The sequence below is a fragment of the Marmota monax genome, unplaced genomic scaffold, assembly GCF_021218885.2.
Source record: "Marmota monax isolate L192 unplaced genomic scaffold, Marmota_monax_Labrador192_F-V1.1 WCK01_AAM20220418_F8-fsc00002, whole genome shotgun sequence".
NCBI lineage: Eukaryota > Metazoa > Chordata > Mammalia > Rodentia > Sciuridae > Marmota > Marmota monax.
In genome coordinates, this window is record NW_026693571.1 from 37,819,302 (window position 1) to 37,845,775 (window position 26,474).

General features: G+C 45.5%; 1 protein-coding gene across 2 annotated transcripts in view; it reads right to left on the minus strand.

Moving 5' to 3' along the window:
• The window catches only part of Trim2 (tripartite motif containing 2), a 199,875-nt gene extending 174,255 nt beyond the window's left edge, over positions 1-25,620 (minus strand). The window contains exon 1 of one of the 2 annotated variants that reach the window (XM_058583901.1): positions 25,491-25,620. The gene's annotated coding sequence lies outside the window, so the exon portion shown is untranslated. Of the gene's footprint in view, positions 1-24,878; positions 24,898-25,490 lie in introns of those variants that run through there. The other variant, XM_058583902.1, reaches the window with a different exon arrangement.
• Positions 25,621-26,474: the final 854 nt, after the last annotated feature.

Here is a 26,474-nt window from a genome sequence, read left to right on the forward strand (position 1 = left end):
GCCACAGAGTTGATTTTCTAAACATTCCTTTTTTTAAAAAAATGTTCTCGGGTGCCAATTCTCCTTCCCCCAAAAGACTGCAGCTTCTGTGTGCTTCTGAATTCAGGATATGAGAAAAGTCTCATGATTATGCTTAAATAGTAACTTAAAACCTATTTGCTAGAAAGACACATGAGCAGAGATCAGAAGCACTAATACAGAATGAACCTAATGGCCCATGGAAGTCTCCGAACCACTGTGCACCTGTAAGGTGGACTTATAATGGTATTCACCTCAAAGAGTTTATGACACTGGGCTGGGGTTGTGGCTCAGTGGTGGAGCGCTTGCCTAGCATGTGTGAGGCACTGGGTTCGATTCTGTGGGCTCCATGACCTCAAAGACATCTTTTATATATTTTTTTTTCTCCCAAAGATGTCTTGATGCTATGTTGTCCAAGCCAGACGCCATGGGAGAGTAGTGAACAGCTGACGCTAGAGGGCAAAACAGTTGGGGAAATAAGTCTGGGACACTCTGAATTAAGCAGACTTTTTAATCATGGGGCTTCTCAGAGCCTTTAATGTATTAATATGTACTGTGAATCCCCAAGAGAAGTTTATGGTATGCATGATTCTAAAAATTTCTTCGACCAGGAATCTCTTTTTATTACCCTAAAAATGATACCCTTTGAGACAAGCATAATCTTGTTTTTTATTTTCCAGTGCCAGGAATCAAACCCAGGGTCTCAAGCATGCTAGGCACATACTCCACCACTGGGCTCCACCCCCAGCCCTCAGAGAACACCTTTTTTTTTTTCCCCAAGTGCTGGGGATGAAATCTAAGGCCTCAAGCATGCTAGGTAAGCACTCTACCTCTGAGCTACACTACATCGCCACCCCACAGATAACAATTTACAAAAAAGTGTTTTATTAAACACAGAAAACTCCAAATTCAAAAGACATCATACTTTTTTTGTATAGACAGCCTATTACCTTTTTAAAAATAAAATGTTTTGATTGACACATATGTGTTCATATTTTCAAGGTCACATGAAGCTCTGATTCATGTGTACACTGGGTAGTGATCAATAGAGTCTAATGAGCATATCCATCAGTGTCAACTGTTACCATTCCTTTCTGATCTGAATGTGCTCCTTACTCTTTAAAATTCAAAATTTAAAATCTGCCTTTCTCCTGCTGTCAAGCTCAGTTCTGGGATCCCGTACAGCTTCCTCATGTGCTTTCCTAGATCAGCCATGCAACCCCCCACCATCTCCCTCTTCCCAGCCCAGCTTCCAGGCACCCTGAAGGCCACTGTGAGCACAGCATTAGACATTCTCACCGATGCCACAGTCAAGAGCTGGGAACTTGGATCATTTGAGCCTCCTCCTGAACACAAGTGGCTATTAAATAGTTGTTTGAGTTTTGTTCAGATACAGTGGCAATCAATATCTTGCCATGTGTTTGATAAAGGTGACTTAGGACATACAATCTATTTGTGCCCTGGAGAGTTTATCTGTCTTATGGCAAGAGCAAGGCTTGCTGAGAGCTTATTTACTCACGCACTACAGAGCTGTCTGTGGTTTTGTTGAGCTTACGTTTTAGGCAGTAGTTAATTGCTTGCATTTTATGATATAAAGATACTTTTAAAAAAATTAATGAGATTATAAGGAATAATCGAGAACATTGCTAAAGAAAAAATAAAAACACAGAGGTCAGGCACAGTGGCACACGCCTGTAATCCCTACATCTCGGGAGGCTGAGGCAGGAGGATGGCAAGTTCGAATGCAGCTTCAGCAACTTAGTGAGGTGCCAAGCAACTCAGCGAGATCCTGTCTCTAAATAAAATATTTTTTAAAAGGGCTGGGGATGTGGCTCAGTGGATAAGTAACCCTGAGTCCAAACTCCCGTACCAAAACAAACCAAAACCATGCTGCTGTCAGTAAACAGTGAGAAATCAGGGTATTGTGGGCTGGCTGCCATCTGCCTGGTCTCTGGCGCACCCTCAGGGGGCCCACGGATGGACAGTGATGCTCCACACCTAACCCCACTCGCCCTAGGAACCTTTTCCATCCCTTTCCTCTGTTCATGTTGAGACTTAGGACTGACTCCAGGGTGTCACTGTCACCTGAGGAGTTGAAAAGAGGGAATAGGAAAGTCAAAGTTTCCTGGCAACCGAAACGGATTGACTGCACCTCAGGAAGGCCACCCTCGGTGCATAATGGCTGCATCTTCAAACTGCGGTGCCATTGATTGTCAGCAGAAGGGCCAAGAGAAAGGGAAAGCAAACCAGAGGCTGGGTGAGGGCTGCTCCGGAGGACAGCGCTGTCATTCACAAGCAGCTGTTGGACGCCCTCACTTCTGGGCTGAGCTCTGGTCAGGCCCCTCGGGTACCCTTAGGGGGTCTCTGAGATTGAGAAGCAGATGCTTCAGGGGAGGAACAGATTTCCAGCTGAGCGTGTTCAGGCCTGAAGGTCAAGAAGAGTGTGTGGAGCGCAAGCCCTTTCTTGTTGCTCCCTCTTGGGGACCTGGGACTTCTGGTTTCTTCCCTCCTGCGGCCATTTTAAGATGTCCCCTGCATTTCTTTTGCAGGGTTTTGATCTTGAACGTGGAACTCTGCCTTTCACGCTCCCGCAGTAGTCCTTGCTCAACCCCTCAGCCTGCTCTGTAGTGCACATGTCGGGAGGGAGGTGAGACGTGCTAAACCCAGACCCAAGGGTCACTCCAAGCTCCAGCCACATCTCCACCCGTTCGACTGGTAAGGAACTTTTTAAACATCTGCTTAAAATCTGGGGCCACTTGCCAGGCGTGGTGGTGCTCACCTGAAATCCAGTGGCTCGTGAGGCTGAGGCAGGAGGATCACGAGTTCAAAGTGAGCCTCAACAACCTGGTAAGGTCCTAAGCAACTTAGTGAAACCCTGTCACAAAACAAAACATAAAAAGGGCTGGGGATGTGGCTCAGTGGTGAAGTGGCCCTGGGTTCAATCCCTGGTTTTAAAACAAAATTGGGTCTACAATATGACAAAAACCATTTTGTACTGTGTCCAGGTTAACATCCATTCTTCTTTGGAGCCTGTGGGGATAACAAGTCCCACAGGTCCTGGGACCTCCCTGCATTGTGTCACTGTGCTCAGCTCTTGAACTCTGACTCGCCAAACACCCCTCCAGCCTGGCCGGGTGTCCCTGTCCCTCCTTTCCAGATCTTCATTACTGAGATCTCAAAATGTCACTTCCTCAGTCCTCACACTGTCCCATCTAAAGAACACTGCCTCTCTCACCTCCTACCCTGTTTTGTGGCCACGCATCACTCTCCTGCAGGCTGGGCACTGGGACACCATTGTGTCTCCTCCATTGGACACAGGTGAGCACACAGTGAGCATTCACTCAGTACACATCTGTGCTGAATGAGCAATAATAATATAAACCAGAATCCTCAAATCTCCTGAAAATCAGGCATCATCAGGAAATCTTTGTCATCATCAGAGTTTGAAATCGCTTTAATGAGCCAGGCAGCAAACAGTGGTGCTGACCTTTAATCTCAGCTCCTAGGGAGGCTGAGGGAGGAGGATGGCAAGTTTGATGTTAAGTCTCTGTCTCAAAATAAAATAAAATAAAATAAAAAGAACATAGTAGAATAAAATAAGGAGCCGAGGAGGTATCTCAGAGGCAAAAACTTCCGAGTTCAATCCCCAGTACCTCCACCACACACACACACACACACACACACACACACGTGCAGACACATATGCACACACACAAACACTGTAATGCACAAATGCTCTGGTTTCTTTTAAAAAAGAAAAAGTCATTAAAAAAGAGAAAGTGAAACTATGTGTTGGCAACAGGTCCACCTTGGCCCCTGGAGCCCTACCTCCACTAGTTTGTTCTGCATGCCAGTGTGGCCAGCTCACAAGGCCATGGCGAACTTGCGGTTTTTCTGTTCCTGCTTGTCCGTCTGAGACATATGTATCCCACGGGAATGCCTTGACCTTTTCTGGTCTGATGGACTTATTGTTAAGGGAGGTTTCGGTACCTGACAATAATAGATGTTGAAACTAAATTTCTCCCCCCTCCCTCCTGCTTTTGGGTAGTTTTCCACTTCTGCTGCTTGGGGTATAAAAAAAGGTGTGTTAGCAATAAAGATTATTATTGACTCCTGGATGAAGAACCTTGGTGTCCTGTGTGTCTTTTAACCTCGCCGTCCCTCGCCGGACTCGGCTCCCTTGGCCGGACGCGGCAATTGGAGGTCCTACCGAGATCCGGAAAGCAGGGGTAAGCGGACGGGGCTCACCTTCTAAGAAAGAAGGGGGAGGATTGGTTTAAAGATAATTTAAAGAGACAGGGTACGTACCATGGGTAACTCAACAGCGAAGGTTCGTCTGGCCAACGAACTGAAAGAGCTGTTAAATACACAAGGAACAGGAATAAAAACTAAGACTGCAACCGAATTCGTTGAAATTATTGCCCAGGCTTGTCCTTGGTTTCTGACAGGAGGATTTCTTAATAATAGTGACTGGGACCTGGTGAGGCATGACCTTCAGAAATTATTGAGGGACCGGGGCTCGGACAGTGTCCCAGTTGCCACCTTTTCCTTATGGAGGTTGGTAAAGGATGCTTTATTAACAGATAAAGTAAAAATCAAGGATCAGCTTGCTGAATGTGAACAGGCCCTTAATCAGGTGCAGGAGGAGCAAATGGCAGAATCCTTAAAGGATAAGGGTCCTCTTGAGGACTGGGGCTCAGGGGGTAAGAAACACCTCCAGATTTCTAAGCCCAAAAATGATCCTGAGGACCTCAGTTCTCTCTCTGAGGAAGAGGAGGGATTAGAAAGGGAGATAGAGGAATTAGAACATCGCCTTAAAAGGGCAAATGTGAGGGTGCCTAGGGCCCCCTCAGTTGCCGCACCTCCTCCCTATAATCCTGATTGGAATGAGGACACCCCTACTAGATGGGCGGGGGTCCACTGGGGTTCTAGAGTGGCTCAGGTTTTTCCAATGATTGAAAACGCCAATGCTGATGGACAGCCGGCCAGAGCCCATGTCCCCCTAGACTTCAAGGACATAAAACAGCTTAAGGAGGCGGTCATTAATTATGGACCTCATGCCCCTTTCACATTGACCCTCTTCGAGTCTTTCTCAGCCAGTCAACTGATACCCAATGATTGGCAGCAACTTTGCAGGGCTGTGTTATCTGGAGGGGATTTCTTATTGTGGAAAAGTGAATATCATGAAAGGTGCCGCGAGCTGGCTCAGATTAACCTGAATGCGGGCCATCAACGGCGAAATGCTGAAATGTTGACAGGTACTGGGCAGTATGCCACAATAGGCCAACAAATTAATTACGACCCAGGTGTTTATGCTCAAATAGCCTCAGCTGCAGTCCATGCCTGGAAAGCCCTGCCCGTTTCTAAGACTGAAGCAAAAATTTCCAAGATCTCTCAAGGACCCTCTGAACCTTATTCAGACTTTATAGCCCGCCTAATGCAGGCTGCAGGAAAAATATTCCCTAATCTAGAACAGGCTATGCCACTTATTAGACAACTGGCATATGAAAACGCTAACACTTACTGCCAAAATGCTATTAAGTCCTCCCGGGCCAAAAGTACAGATGACATGATTCGAGCATGCAAAGATATAGATGGGCCTCATATTACTGGTCAGGTTTTGGCTGCTGCCCTTAAGACTGGAATGCAAAAAGCTGATAACAGGGGAACCCGCTCTAAGGGGTGTTTTAAGTGTGGGAAAGAGGGACATATAAAGAGAAACTGCCCGGAAAGGAGCGAGGGTGCTGGCAGAGGGATGCCTAGAATTTGTCCTAGATGTCATAAAGGAAATCATTGGAGCAGTGAGTGCAGGTCAAAATTTGACATCCAGGGTAACCCAATACCGTCGGGAAACGGGAGCAGGGGCCCGCCCCGGGCCCCGGAAGCCAAAGTGTACGGGGCAGTGCAGGGACAGAACAGTGCCCCAGGGAGTGGGCGTCTCCGCCGCCTCCCACTGACCAACCCCTTTCTATCTGGGAACTCCCCAGGGGAACACCAGGAAGCGCAGGACTGGACCTCAGTTCCACCTCCCGAGCGGTATTAACTCCCCAAATGGGACCTCAGACGCTGCCTACTGGGGTTTTTGGACCCCTGCCAGAGAGGACGGTGGGACTAGTGTTGGGACGAGGTAGCGCAACTCAGTGGGGCTTGAAGATTCTTACGGGGGTTGTTGATGCTGATTATCAGGGAGAAATAAAAATAGTAGTAGAAGCTACCCAAGGAATTGTTATTCTTCCCCCCGGGGAGCGTATAGCTCAATTGCTGCTGCTACCTTTAGCTTCCATTCCTGGGCACGCCCTCCGTGGGTCCCGGGGCGATGGCAGCTTTAGCTCCATTGGAACTCCCCAGGCCTTTTGGGTAGCTCATTTGGATTCGCGTCCCAACCTGACCATTGAGATACAGGACAAGGCTTTCAAGGGAATACTAGATACGGGGGCGGATGTCTCTGTCATTTCTGAAAAACAATGGCCACCTGCCTGGCCCCTCCAGAGTCCCTCGGCCATATTACAGGGGATAGGACAGACCCGACCAAAAAGAAGTGCCTCCTTTTTAAAATGGAGAGATGGCGAAGGACATAGTGGCCATTTCCAGCCCTATGTGGTGACTGGACTCCCCACGAACCTTTGGGGGAGGGACTTGCTTCATCAAATGGGGGCTATTCTCACTACCCAGACTTTAAAAGGAAATAATGACTTTGTTAATGATGCAATGCTAGACATGGGATGGATCCCTGGAAGGGGACTAGGAAAGAGACATGAGGGCAGAATATCACCCGTGGATCCAGCAGAACAGGTTACCCGGCGGGGAAGAGACCGGAGAGGACTGGGAAATTTATCCTAGGGGCCACTGAAGTGCGGCCACCTCCACTGTCCATTACTTGGTTATCAGATGACCCTGTGTGGGTAGAACAGTGGCCCCTAACTAAGGACAGATTACAGGCCGCTTCCCTATTAGTTCAAGACCAGCTTAAGTTAGGACACGTGGTGCTCTCTACCTCCCCTTGGAATACCCCTATTTTTGTTATACAAAAGGGGTCTGGGAAGTGGAGACTTCTTCAGGACCTACAAGACCAGATAGACTCTCTAGCAGAAGTAGTTCTTCAGAACAGGCGGGGTTTAGACTTGCTTACTGCCAATCAAGGGGGAATTTGTTTAGCCCTTGGGGAGAGGTGCTGTTTTTATGCTAACAAATCTGGCATAGTTCGCACAAAAATTAAACAACTCCAAGAAGACCTAAAAAAAGGAGGAGGGAATTATTTGAGAACCCTCTCTGGACTGGACTTAATGGATTTTTGCCTTATCTTCTTCCCTTATTGGGGCCATTGTTAGGCCTCCTTCTAGTAGTGGCAATAGGACCCTGCATTGTAAATAAGATAGTACAATTCATTAAGGATCAAATTAATATCTTAGCCTCTAAGCCAATACAGGTTCACTATCAACGCTTGAAGATGGATGATCGCCTCTCTGAGATATACTTCAGACCGATCCGAAGATGAGTGTCCTCCTTAAAAGAAGAACTCCTGCCATATCTTTTCTCTATGCATACCTCTCCCTCTTGCCTTCCTGTATTAGGATCTTTGCTGTCTAATCTCTCGGTCCAATCACATCTGCCATTCGGCGGTGACGGTCATGGGTCCCGTGGGTGGAGACGGTTAAGCGTTTACCGCAATAATGTCTTGATAGGTCATAACACCTTGAGCTGATCTTGTAGTACCCAGTGACGGGCAACTTTCACGCTTGCTGTGCGACCTAAGCCAGGGAATCGGGGCCTTCCCAGAGACGGGTAAGCATCGCAAGGGCTGTGAACGACCTAAGACAGGGGCTACTTGATTCCCACTGGCATGCAAAAAACAAAAGAGGGGGACTTGTTGGCAACAGGTCCACCTTGGCCCCTGGAGCCCTACCTCCACTAGTTTGTTCTGCATGCCAGTGTGGCCAGCTCACAAGGCCATGGCGAACTTGCGGTTTTTCTGTTCCTGCTTGTCCGTCTGAGACATATGTATCCCACGGGAATGCCTTGACCTTTTCTGGTCTGATGGACTTATTGTTAAGGGAGGTTTCGGTACCTGACAATAATAGATGTTGAAACTAAATTTCTCCCCCCTCCCTCCTGCTTTTGGGTAGTTTTCCACTTCTGCTGCTTGGGGTATAAAAAAAGGTGTGTTAGCAATAAAGATTATTATTGACTCCTGGATGAAGAACCTTGGTGTCCTGTGTGTCTTTTAACCTCGCCGTCCCTCGCCGGACTCGGCTCCCTTGGCCGGACGCGGCACTATGAGAGAAAATAGTACTAGAGACCTAACAACCAAATGCAATGTGCACATGATTTCTATTCTGATTGCACAAAGTAACTGTAAAAGGATGCTTTGACTTTATCGATTTGACTGTGGGCTGGATATTAGAAGATGATTGTAAACTTAGTGTTAGTGTAGCTAGGTATAATAATTGCACAGAGGGGCTTCCCTTGTTGTTTGCTCACGTTCTTTATTTCGAGACAGGGCCTTGCTAAGTTGCTCAGGCTGGCCTTGAACTCCTGGCCTCAAGTGATCCTCCTGGCCCAGTCTCCCAAGTAGCTGGGGCTACAGGCGTGTGTCACTGTGCCTGGTCTTTATCTGTTAGTTTTCCATACTGAAGTACTCATGGGCAAACGAACATCTTTGGGACTTACTTTAAAATATATCAGTAAAACAAAACAAACAAGACCAAAACAGCAGAAAAGCAGCAGGGGTAGGGTTGGGAAAACGTGGATTATTATTGACCCAGAGTTTGGGCTCATGAGGGTTATTATACTGTTCTTTCTGTTTTTGCACAATTTTGGAATTTACCTAAGGAAAAATAGTTTAGGAGACACTGAAGCCATATCCCTAACCCTTGAACCAAGATGTGCCATTCTTTTTTCCCATTAACCAGTCTGATCTGTGTTTATTCAAATTCTTCTGTTCTAAAAGCATTATGGTAGGAACTGTGAGTGGTACAGGGCCATAGGAGACATGATCAGATGTCAAATATGTATAGGATAAATATTGATGGTGGTTTATTTTTTGGCCACTTGGGCAAGGAAAACCCTGATCCTTCCCCGACTGAATGAAGTGATTGATAAACTCCTGGATCTGCCCTTCCACAGCTGGTTGTCTGTCCCCTACCTTATTCACCAGGCAATCTCAAGTAAGCCACTTAGGTTTTCTAGACCTGTGTTTCCTCATGTAGAAAAAGCAGCTAGTGGTGATTGTGTAAGTCAGACTTCTATTTCTGTAACAAGTATCTGAGATAATCAGCTTATAAAGTGGAAAGGTTTTGGTCCATGGTTGCTTGGCCTCATTGCTTTTGCCTGTAGTGAGACAGCGCACTACGGAGGGGAGAATGTAGTGGAGCAAGGCTAGCTACTCATTCATGGCAGCAGGAAAGTGAAGGAGATGGAGGGACAGAGAAAGGGAAGGGGTCCCATTGTCCCAATCAAAGACACGCCCCCAGTGACCTAACTTCCTCCCACTAGGCCCCACCTCTTAAAGGTTCTACCACCTCCCAATAGCACTGGGAACTGGGAACCAAGCCTTCAACACGTGGTCCTTTGGGGACACTTCTCCAAACCACATTACTATGACTCACTTAGTTATAAATATTAAATAAGATAGAAACAGGCCTGGTCTAGTCCTGCCTAGGTGATTGACCAGGAGCCTAGAGGTACAGCTAACATTACTGTCTAGTTGGGCGATCCACCAGTGGCCCTTTGTGTGATTAGAAAAAGGTGCCCCAGGGCTGGGGTGTAGCTCAGGGGTAGAGCATGTGCTTAACATGTGTGAGGCCCTGGGTTTGATCCCCAGCACCACAAAAGAGAAAAAGAAAGAAAAAGAAATGGTTAAAAGGTGTCTCATTCTCAAGCCTGACCTTGCTCTGAATAAAGGCGAAAAGGCTTGGTGAGCAGAGGGACAGCTGTCCTCACCCCCACCCTGCCCTGGACTGGGATCCCTTGTGTGAGGGGCTCACTCTGCACATCATCCGTGGGGCCTCTGAGCTGGTTTCTCAGCCCACTCGGATCCCTTCCCACCAGGAGTAAAAGCTCTAAGCTGCCTATAGTTCACGGAGCGCATGAGCGAGCTCACATGCAGAACGCAGCTGCTGCTTGGTGCTCACCAGCTGGGGTTGGAGGGTCCCTGCAGCAGGATGGAATGAGGAAAAAGGAAATAAAACATCGATGTGGCAGATGCTTTGCAAGTGGCCGTGCCAGCACCGCAGCTCTGAGGCCCATGCAGCGCCTCCATCACCAGCCCAGGCTCAGGCAGGGGCCCACTGAACTGGCATGCCTCGTGCTCACGGAATCCCAGACAGTTCCACCAAGTTATTTTAAAACTGTGTTATAGTTTGGTTCTGGAATGTCCCCCAAAGGCTCATGTGTTGAAGCCTTTGTCCCCAGGGCAGTTGCGTTCACAGGAGGGGCTTTTTGGAAGTGATCGGATTGTGAGGACTGTAACCTATCAAAAGATCAATTAATTCATAGCCAGACGCATTGGGAGGTGGTGGAAACTGTCGGAGATAGGACCTACTTGAAAGGAGTGAGTTCTTGGGGGCATGACCTTGGGGACTAGATCTTGTCCCTAGCCTCATCCCTCTTTCTCTCCTTCTCAGCCACCATGAGATGAACAGCTTAGTCCTGCCACACCGTGCCACCATGATATTCTGCCTCACCTCAAGCCCGGGAACCATGGAGCTGGTCAACCACACACTGAAATCTCTGAAGCCGTGAGCCAAGATAAATGTCTTCTCCTTCAAGTTATTTTTCTCAGGTATTTTGTCACAGTGACTATAGGGTCTTGATTTAATATCTGAGCATCATCTTAAATGTTAACTGCCATCTTATAAGTTTTGCTTTCCTGTACTTCCTCTGAACTCCCCCACCCCCATTAGTAACCTGCCCCATGGTGCCATCGACCTAAGCCAATCCCATGCTAATCCCCACTGACACAAGCACCCGAGTCTCTCCCATAGCACCACAACTACTACTCCAAACCCTGCCCCACAAAGCTGAACACCTGAACACCTTGGGCCTCTCTCCTCTCCACAGAGAGATGGCCTTGATTTGTCAGCTTTGACAGCTAAACTTTCCTGTGGACCCTGCTTGGTCTCCTTCCTTCATTTCCTGCTTGCTGTCTCTTGCTTTCTCACTTTCCTTTCAGTGACAAAAGACTAACACAAAATGTATTCTCATTTCTCCTAAAAATCGAGAAGCAGGACCCTGACTCATGTATTAGTGTAGATTAATTTGCTTGTTTCACTAGGAACGAAAATTACCGCTGGGTTGATTAAACCTTGTCTCATTTTGTATCTCCCTTCGGCTCCCCGTACTCTTCCTCCCCTCCCTTCCCTCTTCTCTTTTTCCTCCTCCTTTCCCTTTTCCTTCTAAAACAGTCTTAGCCCCATGCAAGTCAGCTGTATTGTGCTAGGCAGTGAGCTGGAGTGTCGCATCCACCCCCCAGCTGCGGACAGCAGGCATCCTCCCTGGACCCACCAGCACACATCTGTGGAGTAGATGCAGATGAGGTCAGAATGTGCCTGATTGTGTCGATGGCCGCTGCAGAGAGACACAGGCCTCACTGACACAAAGCACCGTGCCAGCCCGTGAAAGGCACGAGGTTCCCGTGCACCATATTTAGACATGGACTGATGCCACTTGGAAACATCCGAACACCACTGACAATTCAAACACACTCCAGGTTAGACTACCTGGGAGGCTTGAAAATTATTTCACAAAGTCGGGGTTCTTTTCATCCCTATGATGAAGGATTACAGGGAACTTCACCAGCATTAAAATTAAACACTACGGTTTAGGAATCGTTTTCTCATACAACAACATAGAAATGCATACATACTGGTGCATACATTATATACACAGGCACACATACAATTGTATACATTTATAAAAGTTAAATCTCATCAGAAATGATAGGTCAAAAAAAAAAAAAGAAATGATAGGTCAAAAACTAATACCTCAAAGAGGCATGTGAAATTAAATAAAAATTTATATTCCAAGGGAAATTGTAATAAGCAGGGCCTACTACACAGTTTGTCTTTGAAGACTCGGTTAAGGCTGTCATCTCCCCAATAAAATGTGTAGGTGTCACTAAATAATGCAAACAGATATGTTAAGTCTATACATTAAATCACAGTGGGTAAGTCTACATTTTCCAAGACAGTGTGGTCACAGTGATAGATTTCTTTTAAGAATCTGCCTGAAACATTGGTCCCAACTTTGTCACGAGTAATAATCTCTCTGCTTTTCAAAACATATTGATTTCTTAAAAAGAACAAGATACCTCCACTGCTATAGGATTTGCAGCAAGTAAAATTCTTTTAAAGAATTTTGAATAAGTGCTAGATCAGAGCTGGGAAAAAAAATCAATATATTTTAAAAACCTCTTAACGAAGCAATTAAGTCAGCCACTGTCTATCATTATACATGCTAATTGACGTAATGCTATTTTATATCTCTAAGCCTATTCAATTGGTTTCAAGAAAATGGAAAAATTAACACTGATTTATTTCAAAGTCTCTAGAGTGTTAATCTCAATCAATTATGATTATCCAATGTGCATTTATTAAGATTACTTTCTTCTGTTTTTATGCTTTTCATTGTCTGCCTTTGTTTACCGTATGGATATATAGTTTTTTTTCAAGTTTCAAAAAAATGTTCTTTTATAAAAATTCAATTATCACCTATCATCTTACTGTACAGAAATGACTGTTCAACAAATTAGCATATTGCTGGTGGTTTTCTAGATAAACACATTTTTTATAACAACAGTCCCTAGAGTGTTTGTCTAGCACATTTGTGGCCTTGGGTTGGATCCCAGCACCACAAAAAACAAACACAAAATAGTGCATATGATTTATCATTTCTTTTTGCTTTCTTATAAATAATATATCATGGATAACTTTTCTTATAAAGAGATTTAGTTCTATAATCCCATTCTGCATGTGTGCATATGGTTCCATAACATGCTACTTTATGGATGTAGCATCATTTATTTAACCACTTCTCTAATTAATATTACAAAGAAATGCTGCAAAAATCCTTGTATATATGCTTTTGCAAATTTTCTCTATTTAAAATGTTTACTTATGAGTAGCTGGGTATATTTTCCCTATTTTATTAAATCAGTATAGATATTACTCAGCAATAAAAGAGAATAAAATCATGGCATTTGCAGGTAAATAGATGCAGTTGGAGAAGATAATGCTAAGTGAAGTTAGCCAATCCCCAAAAGACAAATGCCAAATGTTTTCTCTGATATAAGGTGACTGATTCATAGTGGGATAGGGAGAGGAGCATGGGAGGAATAATGAACTTAGATAGGGCAGAGGGGTAGGAGGGGAAGGAAGGAGGCAGGGGGTTAGCAATGATGGTGGAATGGGATGATCATTGTTATCCAAAGTACATGTATGAAGACATGAATTGGTGTGAATATATTTTATATACAGAGATATGAAAAACTGTGTTCTATATGTGTAATAAGAATTGTGATGCATTCTGCTGTCATGTATTTAAAAATAAAAGCAATTTTTTAAAAAAGGAAATGATAAGGAAATCGGCAAATGAGCTTTGGAAAGTACATGCTTTGATATTTCATGTATCCCAACACCTGTATATTTTGTCACTTTCCATGCTTTTGAGCCAGAAAGTCCGCAGAAGAGACATTCTGGGTGGAAGGCTTTAGGACCACCCTAAACATCTCCACAAGGCTAGACCCAGTGGGGATGGGATCCCACGTCTGTCTCCTTCTCTCTAAGCTGGCGCAAGTTTGCTCAAACTCTCACTGTCCTTCTTTGTGTTCCTCTTCTCCATCCAGTTACTGGGGGGATGTAGGATTCACTGCACCCCCATAGTTGTGTACTTATTCCAGAGGCCATCAGGAGCTGAGAAGGACACCTTAGAACCTTAGAAGGTTCTAACTACAGCAGTGAACTGAGCAGGAGCCACTTGTTCAAGACTCCACGGGCAGAGTCACACCTGAAGGCCCAGAAGACCTTAAAACATTGTTTCCTGGCCATTTCTTCAATAGCTTTTGATGTGTTTGTAACACAAAATTTTCACTTGGGACTTCTTTCTGTGTTACAGTTTGCTATTGCATCATCATCCGTCATGGCATAAGTTTTCAATAGGCCATTTGTTTCGAGACTCCACCCCCATCTTCTTGCCCAATTCTGTGAACAATGAATTCCTTCAGTGGGAAACTCCATACCATCACCGCAGCAAGATCATGTGTGCATTGCACTCCTTTGTGCTTTCATTGGTTTGGTTGTGTGTTATGAAAGAAAGCCAACTGAAAGCACAGAAATTGAGAGAGCGCAGGGTAAAAAGAAAAAAACAACAACAACAGTGCTCTGCTCCTCTCTGAACATGGTGCTGTTCACCTTGAGCAAGCCGTCACCAACTGCAAGGGTGAGGGAACTTGACCAAGGTGGTAACGCTAGTAACCAACAGAACCCAAACTTGAAACCAAACTTGAACCCAAACTTGAACCCAAACATTCCGGCTGAGAGTCCTTCTGTTTTTTGGTACTGTGGATTGAACCCAGGGGTGCTTAACTACTGAGCCACATCCCCAGCCCCTTTTTATATTTTATTTAGAGACAGGGTCTTGCTGAGTTACCCAGGGCCCCAGTGAGTTGCTGAGGCTGGCTTTGAACTTGCGATCCTCCTGCCTCAGGCTCCGGGGTCACTGAGATTGTAGGCATGTGCCATGCCATTGCATCCGGCCAGGGTCCATATTCTTGATATCACAACATGACTGGTTTTACTATACATAGCCCCAGGATAAAGTAAAATGTTAAAAAATGAACAGACTCCCCTGCAGAGAAGAAATTTAATGTGATGTCTCCAGACAGACCCGAGGGGTGGCTGCACATCAAACTTCAAGCTGGAAATCAGAGTGGAGCTCAGTGGTAGAGCACTTGCTTAGCGTGTGTGACACCCTGGGTTTGGTCCCCAGCACCAAAATAATAGACAAATGAAATAAAAAAAGAATAAACTAAAGTGAATTCTGTACACTGTGCACGGTGGGCATTCCAGATCCTGTTCCCTTTCATTCTCCCAAAGTGGTGGAAATCAATTTATCTACCCCCAGCACAAATATCCTTAGGAGGCTTCTTAAGGGCGAAACTTGTTTTCTTTCAGTGCTAGCAAGCAACCCAGGCCATCTTGCATGTTAAACAACTGTTCTATTACTGAGCTACACTCCACAATTAGGAAGTTTCTTAGACTTGGAAGAAATTAGATGGACCCAACACTGCCTTTTGGGGTCACCCAAAGAAAACCTGGCTCACTGCCAAATCACCCTACGAAGGTCTACCAGTTGCCAATCAAAAGTCTACCAGACTTCAGTCAAATGCTTGAGCATTTGCAAGGGTGAGGGAACTTGACCAAGGGGTACCGCTAGTAAGTGTGAGTGGATAGTCAAGATCTCCAGACATTTGTGAAAAGAAAACATGTTGAATAAAACACAAATAAACAGCATAAAGGAACTCAGAGGATACAGAAGCAACAAAAGGACTAGAAGAAAAGTTTTTCTTTTTTGTAAATTCACTATATTTAATATCTTCAGAGCAAAAAGAGATATTGTCCATGAATTAAGAACAGCAATGCCCTGGCTTCAATTCCCAGTCCTTAGGGAAAAAGAAAAGAAAAAAAGAAGGAAGGAAGGAAAAAACTATTAGAGTAGATATTTCAGGAAAAAAAAACACAATTAAAATGGGAAAGGGAAAGATATGGGGTTCAGGAAAAAAAAATCTAACACAGGAGAATGATGGAAAGAAAGCTCGCTCCCCCCATTAACATCCTGAGGCTGACAGGGGAAATAAAGTCCATGTTGAAGTCGGACAGAGGACTAAGAAGAAAGGCTCCGGAGGCTGTGGAGAAGTCGAACAAATAAAATATTTGGAACTTTCTGAATGAAAAAAAATATTAGTAATATATCATATCTGTTGGAGCATTTGATAGGAACATTCACAGGAAGCCTTAGAAAATCTAGTGAAAAAAAAATGAAGTAGTTATTACCTCTGGGTACAACAAATGCAGTCCATAAAAGGAAACGTGATTATAGCACACTACTTGACTCAACAGTGACAATATTTACATAGTCCTAGGAATATAAATAGTGATGTATTCAAGACTTGTACCATGACTAAGTTATGGAGAAGGGAAAAGAGGACAGAGTACTGGAAAGAAAACCAAGTTGACGTGGGCTGTAACTCAGGGTCTACTAGCAGTCCATAAATATGCAAGAACATTTCAGGGAGGGTACACGTGGGTGGAAATTTGGTCACCTTCAGGAAGAGAATTATGGAGGCTAGGAACCAGGGTAGCAAGAAGATTTCTGAATGTTTTTATCTCTTTTTCAAAAGGGCAGAAGTCCTGATATCCGTGTCAAGGACATGCCCTCCACTGATCTTTAAGCCCCACCTCTTACCTCTCAATCGTGCACCTGAGTCTTTCAGAAGCACACTATAGCACATATCTGTATCATCTCCATCTGTATAAATCTTTGGTTCTATTTCTCTGGAACTCTCGTTCAAACCAATATTTACTGAACACATACTATATGCCAAGCAATGAGCTAAGTGACTAAGTGCCAGAATAAAGAGATAAAACTAGAGTCCTTGCCTTCGCAGGTTTAGGAATTCGGCAATAATGTAGACAGCAAACAGCTTCCCCTAGGAATAACTTGGCTGAGCTTTTCCCACCCAGAAAGAATGTGCCCAGGAATTGCATTTAAGACCTTTCAGCTTCCTAAGATTTATTCACGGTCAGACTCTGACCAAGTTCGCTTAAGCACTTGGATTTTCCAGCCTTGCCTTCTGTTTTTTTTCCAATTTCATTCCCTTACAATAAGTCGACTATAAAGGACAATGGTACACTTTTTGCTGGTGGCCCATGAAACCACCCTTACTGATGCTCTCACGTGAAACCAGGAAATATGTTAGTTGATCTCTGAGAGTTCTCAGAAGTCCCCTAAGCAGGGAACCCTAATAAAAGCCCACGTGGGGGACAAAATATCCCCATTCTGCTGTGCATCCCATCGTGTGTAGAGTACGCGGGAAAAGCAATGGCTTTATGTCAGGAGCCGCTCTGGAAATACACGTCCTTAAGTCCTGAGCAAGAGGTACTGAGCGATCACTGCGCCCCACAAAAACTTGGGCTTTACCCCGACTTGGATAATGAGGCGTGGCTCCAGGAGCAGGCATCACCCTGTGGGGTTGAGTCACACTCACCTTTTCCTTTGTAATCCTACCCCTTTGCCCTTTTGGGGATAGAATGTTCTGTGGAACCTCCCCTTGTGTGTCCCCTATATAAGAATAAAGAATTCCAGGGGCTCTCTCTCTTTCCACAGACCCTAAGGTCTGAGAGTCATCCCGGATTTTGAACAGGTACCTCTGTGTGTGTCTGCATGCTTTCTTAGTTGTTTTCTTAAGTTATTGGAATAGTCAGATTTGTGAACCCATACTAGGTTGCCAGCTAGGATAGACAGCAAAAGCTCCAAAGTCAGGCAGGTGGGAGTCAAGCCCGGGTGCCCACTTCTTATTAGCTGGTGACCTTGGAGAATGTATTCAACCTCCCTGGGCCTCTTTTCTACTGTAAAATAAGGAGACTTTGTAGTGGGACTCCTTTTTGGACTGCATGGGAGTGTGCATGCACAGAGATGAGGCTCATCCCTGCCATATACTGTGCTGGTTCAAATCCATGTCAGTTCCCGTTTGGCACAAAGCCTCGGTGTATCTCTGAGCCATCTCTAGGCTTGTGAAAGCTGTAGGGGTTTGGTTATAAACATTTGTTTGCAAAGTGCTTCTGTATAAAGGGAGGAATACAATCCCCATTTCAAAATTTCATATTGAGTTTTGAGAACAAAGCAGCTATTTTAGTTCAAAGGACAACCAAATCTTTGTTACTCAGAATACTAAACAGTGGGCGGTAAAGGGGTGTCCAAAGAGCTCGACCCATGAAGAGTTAATTTGCAGAGGCCAGGGGTCTCCCCAGGCTCCTCTCCCTCCTAGGGAGACTAGTGTGAATGCAAGAACAACAACAATGAAGTCCTTATGGTTTATGAGCCTTAGAGCTAGCACCCAACCCTTCCCTCCCCTTTTTACAAATGAAGCTTAGAAAATAATTATCTTCTCAGGCTGGGAATATAGCTCAGTTGGTAGAGTGCTTGCCTAGTATGCACAAGGCCCTGGGTTCAATCCCCACAAAAAAACAAACAAACAGAAAATAATTATATTCTTAAAGCCCTAAGGGTAATTCATAAGACTCATTTGTTTCCTTTGGGGAAATTAAAGAGATGAGTGAGTTTTGCCATGACTATTCTCAGAAATGTGATATTATTCTGTGAATCAGCTTACCCTTTCTGATGGTGTTTAGTAAAGACTAACTCCAAGGAATTAAGAAGGGGAGAGGGGAGCGTGGGGAGAAAAATTTCAGAGGAGTAGTTCACGCTGAAGGTTTATGAAGAGATGTTTCAAAACCAGAGTGTGTAGACTGCAGCTGACTCATCTTCTAAAAACTGCACAAAGCAGTTGGTGAAAGTTGTAAAATAAGAGCTATAACAATGGAAATGCTACTCATCGCCAAGCTAAAAAGCATAGTGAAGTGGTAACTTTTTACTTAAAGTAGCTGAAAGTAACGTGGGAAAATGTGCAAGGAGAATAATAGAGGAGTGGGAAGTGATGCAGAGAGTGCTGAATCTCACAAAGCTCATCTCTCGTAGAAATAATGAGTAGTCCGGGGTAACTTATTACACTATGATCTTCACAGCTGCTACTAGTTCTCCAGACAGACTGGCCGACGATGCGATGTGGACAGCAGACCACTCGGCATGTTGACAAGTCATCTTGGAAGCTGCTATACTCACAGATTAAGACAAGTGATTTTTAATTCCTTTTTTTTAAACTCTGATAAAACTTTCATTTCATATTAGAGATGGGAAAACATCTCAATCAACTATTCGTTACATTTTTAAATGGCAGGGCTGAGGATGTGGGTCAGTGGGTACAGTGCTTGCTGGGCATGCATGAGGTTCTGGGTTCGATTTTCAGCACCCTCCCTCTCTCTCTGACACACACACACACACACAGAGAGAGAGAGAGAGAGAGAGAGAGAGAGAGAGAGAGAGAGAGAAGGGCAGCAACAGCCCATTAGTGGTTCTGGGTCCACAGGGTAGACTGAAAACTTAAGCATCTCTTCTCTTCTCTGTCTCCTCAAACCACATAGTGATGGAATTTTTAAAAATGCCTGCTGCCATACCAGGAATGGCAGGGTATTGTCAGAGAAGTTTCCTCAAACAGGAGGAAGGCAGAAAGTGGGCTGAAGATGCCAACAGAGAGTCGGCTGTACAAGTCTGACAGGAAATGAAAAAGAGAGACAGGATGTATAAGAAAATGTCAATTAAATTTGTTTTAAGGGGATACATAAAATTGAACATATTAACAGGGTACGGAGTGATGTTTTGCTACATGAGGCTGCTCTGCAGACTGAAGTGGGGCCCTGTAGAGCACCTGCTAGTCACATAGTCCCTAGTTTTGGTCCCAGCTGGTGGTGGAAATTGACAGGGTAGACCCATGCAATTCCAGGAAAAGAGTCCACCACTGGGACAGGGTTGTAGCTCAGTGGTGGAACACCTGCCTGGCATGGGTGAGGCACTAGGCATCTTGACCCCGTCCTACAGCCTTGGCAGCTCAGCATCAGGGCTTCTGTCCTGCAAGCAACATTTCCCTTCATTTTGGCAAGTAGAATCCAAACACCTGGATCCTATTTCCTTCCCTTCCTGGGCCATTTCTGTAGTCTAACTTCAAAACTCTCACTTATTTCTCAATGAGAGTGAAATCCTTGAATCATACACTTGCATTTCTACTTGCAAAAGGGCTTCGACAGCCTGACCATGGCTTTGGGAAGGTTTTCCCGGCCTCTGGAGGGAAGGCAGGCACCTGTTCACCCTCACTTTGGTTCTGCTTGCCCCAGAGCCTGTGGAGGGGGATGCCAACTCCACGTAGGTTGGTGCAGCCTTGCCGAACAGAGCTGTCTCCCACAAAGCCAGCTTTTGTGCGTCAGCCTGGGTAAGGGCTCCTTTGCTCTGCACTGAGCTCTGACACTGCACACACAGGTCTCTGTGTCACCCTAGAAGGCTCTCAGTGCATTGTCATTGGGAAGGGAGGGAGGTACCACCCTGGTCTTAGTACTCCAGGGGGTGCCACAGTCAGAGAGAGGCAGGTGTTTTGCCTTCCAACATCCAAAGCATCCCCAACACTGTCTCAGCACTTTTTTCCAATATCCAAACAAAATATGACAACCCTTTTCAACAAAGATGCCAAGACACACACTGGGAAAAGGATGGTCCCTTCAATAAATGGTGCTAAGACCACTGCATATCGACATGCAGCAGATACAGATGTTAGAACTCTGCATCTCGCCAGTTACAAAATCAACTCAAAGGGGACTAAAGAATGGGGATGTAGCTCAGTGGTAGAGCACTGTGAGGCCCTGGGTTTGATCCCCAGCAACACACACACACACACACACACACACACACAGAGAGAGAGAGAGACAGAGAGAGACAGAGAGAGACAAAAAACTTAATTGTAAGGTAAAAAAACTATGAAAATACTAGAAGAAAACATGGAAAATGTTTCATGACATTAATCTGGGAAAGGATTTTGTGGGGGGGATGAGACTGCAGAGGTATTGAGAACAAAATCAAAAACAGACAATATGGACTTACATCAAACTAAAAAGCTATACATCAAAGGAGCCAATCAACAGAGTGGAAGCAACCTACAGAAAGGAAGAAAATATTTGCAAACTATACATCTGACAAGGGATTGATACCCAGAATACATAAGGAACTCAAATATCCCACCAGGAAAGAAAAACACAAAGAATCTGATTTAAAAATGACAAAAGAGCTGGGCACAGTAGTGTATACCTCAAACCCAGTGACTCAGGAGGCTCAGGCAGGAGGATGGTAAGTTCAAGGTCAGCCTCAGCAACCAAGTGAGACCCTAAGCAATTTAGTGAGACCCTGTCTCAAAATAAAAAATAAAAAGGGCTGGGGATGTGGCTTAGTGATTTAGCACCCCTGGGTACAATCCCTGGCACCAAAAAAAGAAAATCAAATAAATCATAAATATGTACAGTTATTATGTTTCAAAACAAACAATATAAAACCAAACCAAAAATAAAAGAACCCTAACACAGAGGGCAGACCCAGGGAGAATCTAGCCAAGTCCCATTGATAGACCCAATCTGATCTTTTCTTAAAATTGGGAGCCATCTTGCCACAAAGCCATGAAAAGATAATTTCGGCTTTACTATAAATTACTGCAAATTCTGAACCTGCTTGGGATGCCTGCCCGTGCCTTGAACTCACCCATGCCTGGCTCTCTGACCAGATAGCAGCCCTCTCTGAAACTTTAGTGACGCCTCACAAATCTTGGCCTTCCCTGGCTAGACAGCGACCCTCTCTGAGGCTCTCTAATAGTCCTCATAAATTCTGATGTCGGGCCAGCAAAAAATGTAAACTACCATCAGTGTTATGCTCGTCATAGTTCTGTTATCTGTAACCCCCCCTTTGTGTAACTTTCTGGGCTATAAAGCTGGGCTGCAGGAAAGATGGGGTTGCTGTCTTGTTCCCACCGTTTTGGGAGGGAGAGGCAGCCCGGCCGGTCGAAATAATAAGCTTGCTTTAATTTGATTTTAATTGGAGTCAGTGGTCTTTTCTTGCGTCCTGGTCTAACACCGTTTCTAGGCCCCCTAAATTGTTCCTCTGTTTGGCAGAGATGCTCTTGTCTGTAAGGAGTGATATCAAATGCTTCCTCTTTGCTACCAAAGACATGCTGTTGCTTCTGTGGCTTAGCAAAGGCTGGAAGGAAATTTAAGGGATGTGTGAAGTGGAAATTCTGGAATCTCATTTGTAAGGCTCACACTTCACCACCAGCGTTGCTTATATGCATGGATAATCCATGCCATAGTGCCCCCACCTCTCAATCCAAGTGGAACGAGCAGAGATAGCTGTAGGACAGTCCTCAGGCCTCCCAATTCCCATCCGCCCCATCTCTACCACTGGTGTAAGCAGCAAGGGGCTCTGAGGGGTAGAGATGGGGGAGGAAGCAGGTGTGGTGTCTCCAGGGAGAAACCTCCTTATTTACAGCCAGGCAAAAAGAGATCATTCCTCTATTCAATAGCCCAGAGAGTCCCACAGGGAGCTGGAACTCAGGCATGAAGACATGGTCTTCAGAAACACTGTGGCCCCAAAGACTCCTCATGTTAAAAACAGGATAGAAACTTGTACCATAGAAGGTAGAAGAGGTCCTGGGGGACAGCCAGTCCAGCCTCTATTGTGCCTCTTCCCTGTCCCCCAAAAGGCAAACGTCTGGCTGCAGCTGCCCAGTCTGGGCTGTGGACTGGCCTTGGCAGAGGCATTTTGTCTGGCAAGCACGATGCACTTTTAAATGTTTTACTTTTAATTAGTTGCCAACCTTTAACGATCTGGAGATTTCATATTAATAAATAAAAATCTAGACTCCCAGATTCCCCCAAGAAATCAGAAAAGCTGGCAAAGCTGGCTGACAGGAATGTGGACAACAGCCCTCCCTACCCAACCCTCACCAGGCCCCAGCTCTTCTTGGCCCTGCGGTGACACACTTTGCCACCGAAGGCAGAGACCAACGTCTCCCACCCTAGCATTTTGCCCCTGAGAAAACACCATTCCCTGGCTCCGGCCAGTTAATTCAGAGTCTGAGCCTGGTTCCCAGGTGAACTAGTGTGCAGCCAGGGTAAAGAACAGCGAGGTTAAGGCCATGAACGGCAGGTAACAAACTGTTTTCTTCTTGTTGCTCCTTAGTGGTCCATTTCACCATTTTAGAAGTTCCTCATTATAGAAAATCAAAATCTTACTCTATGTTCAATTAGCATCGCACACATTGGATACTAGATCACCCCCTCCTCTTCTCTTTCTAAAATAGCCTGTTGTTTTTTTTTTAGTTTCTCCTCTTTCTGCTTTATTATTGTGGTTGCCCCATTCTGAACCCCAAATTACTCTAATTGTTATTTTAGTAGAGGATTCAATAGAAGTAATTATTTCTGGTCCCCTAATGTCATGCTTAATATCTCACAATCACATTAATTTCTGTTTCACAACATTTTTACTCAATCATAGTCTATTTTTTATTTTTAACAAAGAACTCATTTGCAAAAATCTGAGAAGTCACACTCCAGGATGGGGGCAAATTTAAGCACAAACTTATCAAGCTTCATTTTGGGGCCAGGGGTATAATCCGATATGTAAAATTAAAAGGGCTATATGTATGTTCATAGTAGTTTTAGTCTTTTATCCATAAATCAAGTCATTTACAATCAATTGAGTCACCTGATTTTAGGAAATTTCTAAGCTACATGTGATTACTATTTTTCTGAGGTTTTAAAAAAAATATCCATTTTGTAATTTTTCCCCCAAAACTCTCATTTAAACCAATTCTCAAATGTCAGGTTAACAGAAAGGCAGCTTAGTGACACACTGAACTGGAAGACCAGCACAAATCTTAGCCTTTTAGGCTAGTTAGAAACTGCTTTGGTAGATATAGTTCGTTGTGCCCATTTGATGGGGAAGGAAACTGAGACCTGGAAAGTTTAAGAAGTTTGTCCATAGTTCCTTGACCACATTCCCCACACTGGATGAATTCTGGCTTTTCCAAGCCCTCTAGGGAAGTTGAGTCTTCCCCAACCCTTAGAACTTAAGGTCCCGATAGACCAGACACCAGAAACCAACATCAAGAGTTAGGCTGTGAATCAGGAGAGCGGATTCTTTCATACATTTGGACCTGCATCAGATCGACACAGAAAGGCTCACCAAACACTGAACATGACATTTTAGAGTCATGTTCTGTTAACTGTCTAAGGAAAAGCCACAGTTCTTTAAGAACTGTGCGGACCACAGAGAGACCCTGTATGATGCCAGGAATCCTGACCTGAATTAAATAGAAAAATCAATCGGAACTTCGAAATTCCCAATAACCACCAATAGTAAAGATAATAAAGGAAAAAAAAAACACACCCCTTCACACTCATACTTTGGGGAGAAAGAAGAAAATTAAGATTTTTCCTTTTAATGCCTGGTTTCCAAATTAGAAGGACGAGAAGGCTCTCTGCACGCCTTCCAGGCAGCCAGAAATGACAATGTGAAAACAAACACAATGTGCCACGGAGCGGAGGGAAGGAGCCTGAAGCCCGCGGGGCTCTGAAATCCCAGAGGCGCTGAGATCCGCAGCAACCCCGGACCGCGCGCTGCTCACCCCGGGGGCCGCCATCCCGGGTCGCTGTAGGAGGGGGTCGCAGCAGTCACGGCGCAGCGCGCAGTGTCGCTCCATTCTGGACCCAAAATCACTCTAACCATTATTTTACTAAAAGACTCAACAGAGGTCCTTATTTGTGGCCCCACAGTGGGCGGGGAAACACTAGCCTCATCTCATTGTTTGGAGCCAGCGGGGAGATGCAACTGGGGGCTGGACGGGGCTTCTCCACCGGCTGCCCGGGCTCCAGGTTCTTTTCTTTGTGTGTTCGTCCACAAAACCCAAGACCCATTCCCAAGCGACGAGCGAAACACCCGGCTTTCAATCCCCCTCTTGCCGCCGCCACGATTGTCGCCAACTCGCCGCGCCAGCACGCGCCACCTCCAGACAAGGCGTGGCGACGCGCGTCGCGGACCCTCCCGCAGCCCAGTCCCCGGCGCGCCTGCTCTCTGGCGGCTGCCTCTGAGATCCGACAGCTGAACTGGGAGCGTCGGGAGCCGAGCGGTCTGCAAGCCGCACGGAGGTCACAGATACTCACGTTTCCAAAGGCTTCCGAAGCGCGCGCACTCCCCTGGCCACTGCAATTAGAAGGACGAGAAGGCTCTCGGCACGCCTTGCAGGCGGCCAGAAATGGCAAGCAGGAAGCCAGCTGGAAGCCCCTTATTTTCTGCGAGCACACTCAAAATGCTCCTCAGTGCCGCCAACGCAGCTGCCAGGTTTAATAACTGTGTCAGACAGTCCGCCCCTCCCCCATCAAGAGACACAAAGATGACAGGCGGGGGACTGAGCCCGAGTTCCACCGCAGTCACCCTGCCTCGGCCTCAGCGATGCCGCAGTTAGGACTGTGCAGGGACCGATCAGGAAAGGATTCAAATGCCAGCTTTGACCTAAGAAATTTCCAGAAATCTCTGTTCGTTCCTCTGAGCAAAAATCCTTTTCGCAATAGGATTTCTGAAACAAAACAAGAGGCCGGTACCTTTTTAGTTAACCCGCATCTCAAAAGGAAAAGAAATTTACGCAACAACGCTCAGCCCCGTTCTGTTTGATCTCTGCAGCATCTGGGAGATGCAAAGCGCCAAAGGCTTAGCCCTCGTGTTTTAGTCGCGCCTATCAATCACCGCTTGCGTCTGTCCCTAGGACAGAACCTTACTGTTTTGGGGGGCTCCGTTGCAGTTCCTCATTGACCTGGACCATATCCAAAGCTCGGGCAGCTCCTCGAGGGAGACTGGATATTATCAAGCTGGAAGGAATTAGTGGTTCTCTTTGGAAAGTAGACGATCAAAGCAAAATATTCCACTGAAAGTAATGTTTTATAACAAGTATATATTTAACAGACTCATCCGTGTGCGCTGCAACCCAGAGGCCACGCCCGGCGGTCAGGCAGGGTCCCCACCCCAGCCCGCCCCGCCCCCTGGGCTCTTGGTAGAGGCGCCGCTGGCTGCACCTGCTTCTGCCGGGAGCGGTTTCCGTGGAAACTCTGGAGAGAAGACTCTCCCTGCAGACACGCTGTTACCCTGACAACTGCGACCCAGCGGCAGGAGTGCCAAGCAGAATGTCAATGGATGCCTGCTTTAAATCACAGATTAGGGAGTTCACAAGGATGGTTGGGCAAACTAGGAATGCAGCGATATTTGGGAAAGCAAACCGAAAACCGCTCAAACCTGGGTGGGGTCGGTGGGCATCTCAGAATTGGGGGACTGCATCGCTCGCCCCCTCCCCTCGAGTTTGTAGTTGGCTTTAGCATGAATCTCATCGTTCTCTCCAGAATATTTCCTTTATTCTGCTTAAGATACTATTTTAAAGTTATTTTGCCCAGATTGAGCACCAGCTGGCCCCAGTTTAGAGCAAGAAAAGGCTTGTACATGTGTGAAACAGAGGGGAGATGCCGTGGGAACAATATTCAACTGTGGACAGTGTTGTGTACAGAAGTGCAAAACTGGTTCTGACTACAACCTTGCACCATCAGCCTTGGCGGAACACATTAGTGGGGAAAAGGGAGAAGGGTGAATGAGTCTATCCATATTTATTAAAAACTTAAATGTCCGTATGCCATCCTATTACTTTTAGGTAAGGACAGTTTATACTCATCAAACCAAAAATAGGTCTAAAAGATAAAATTAAATAAGTTAATGAA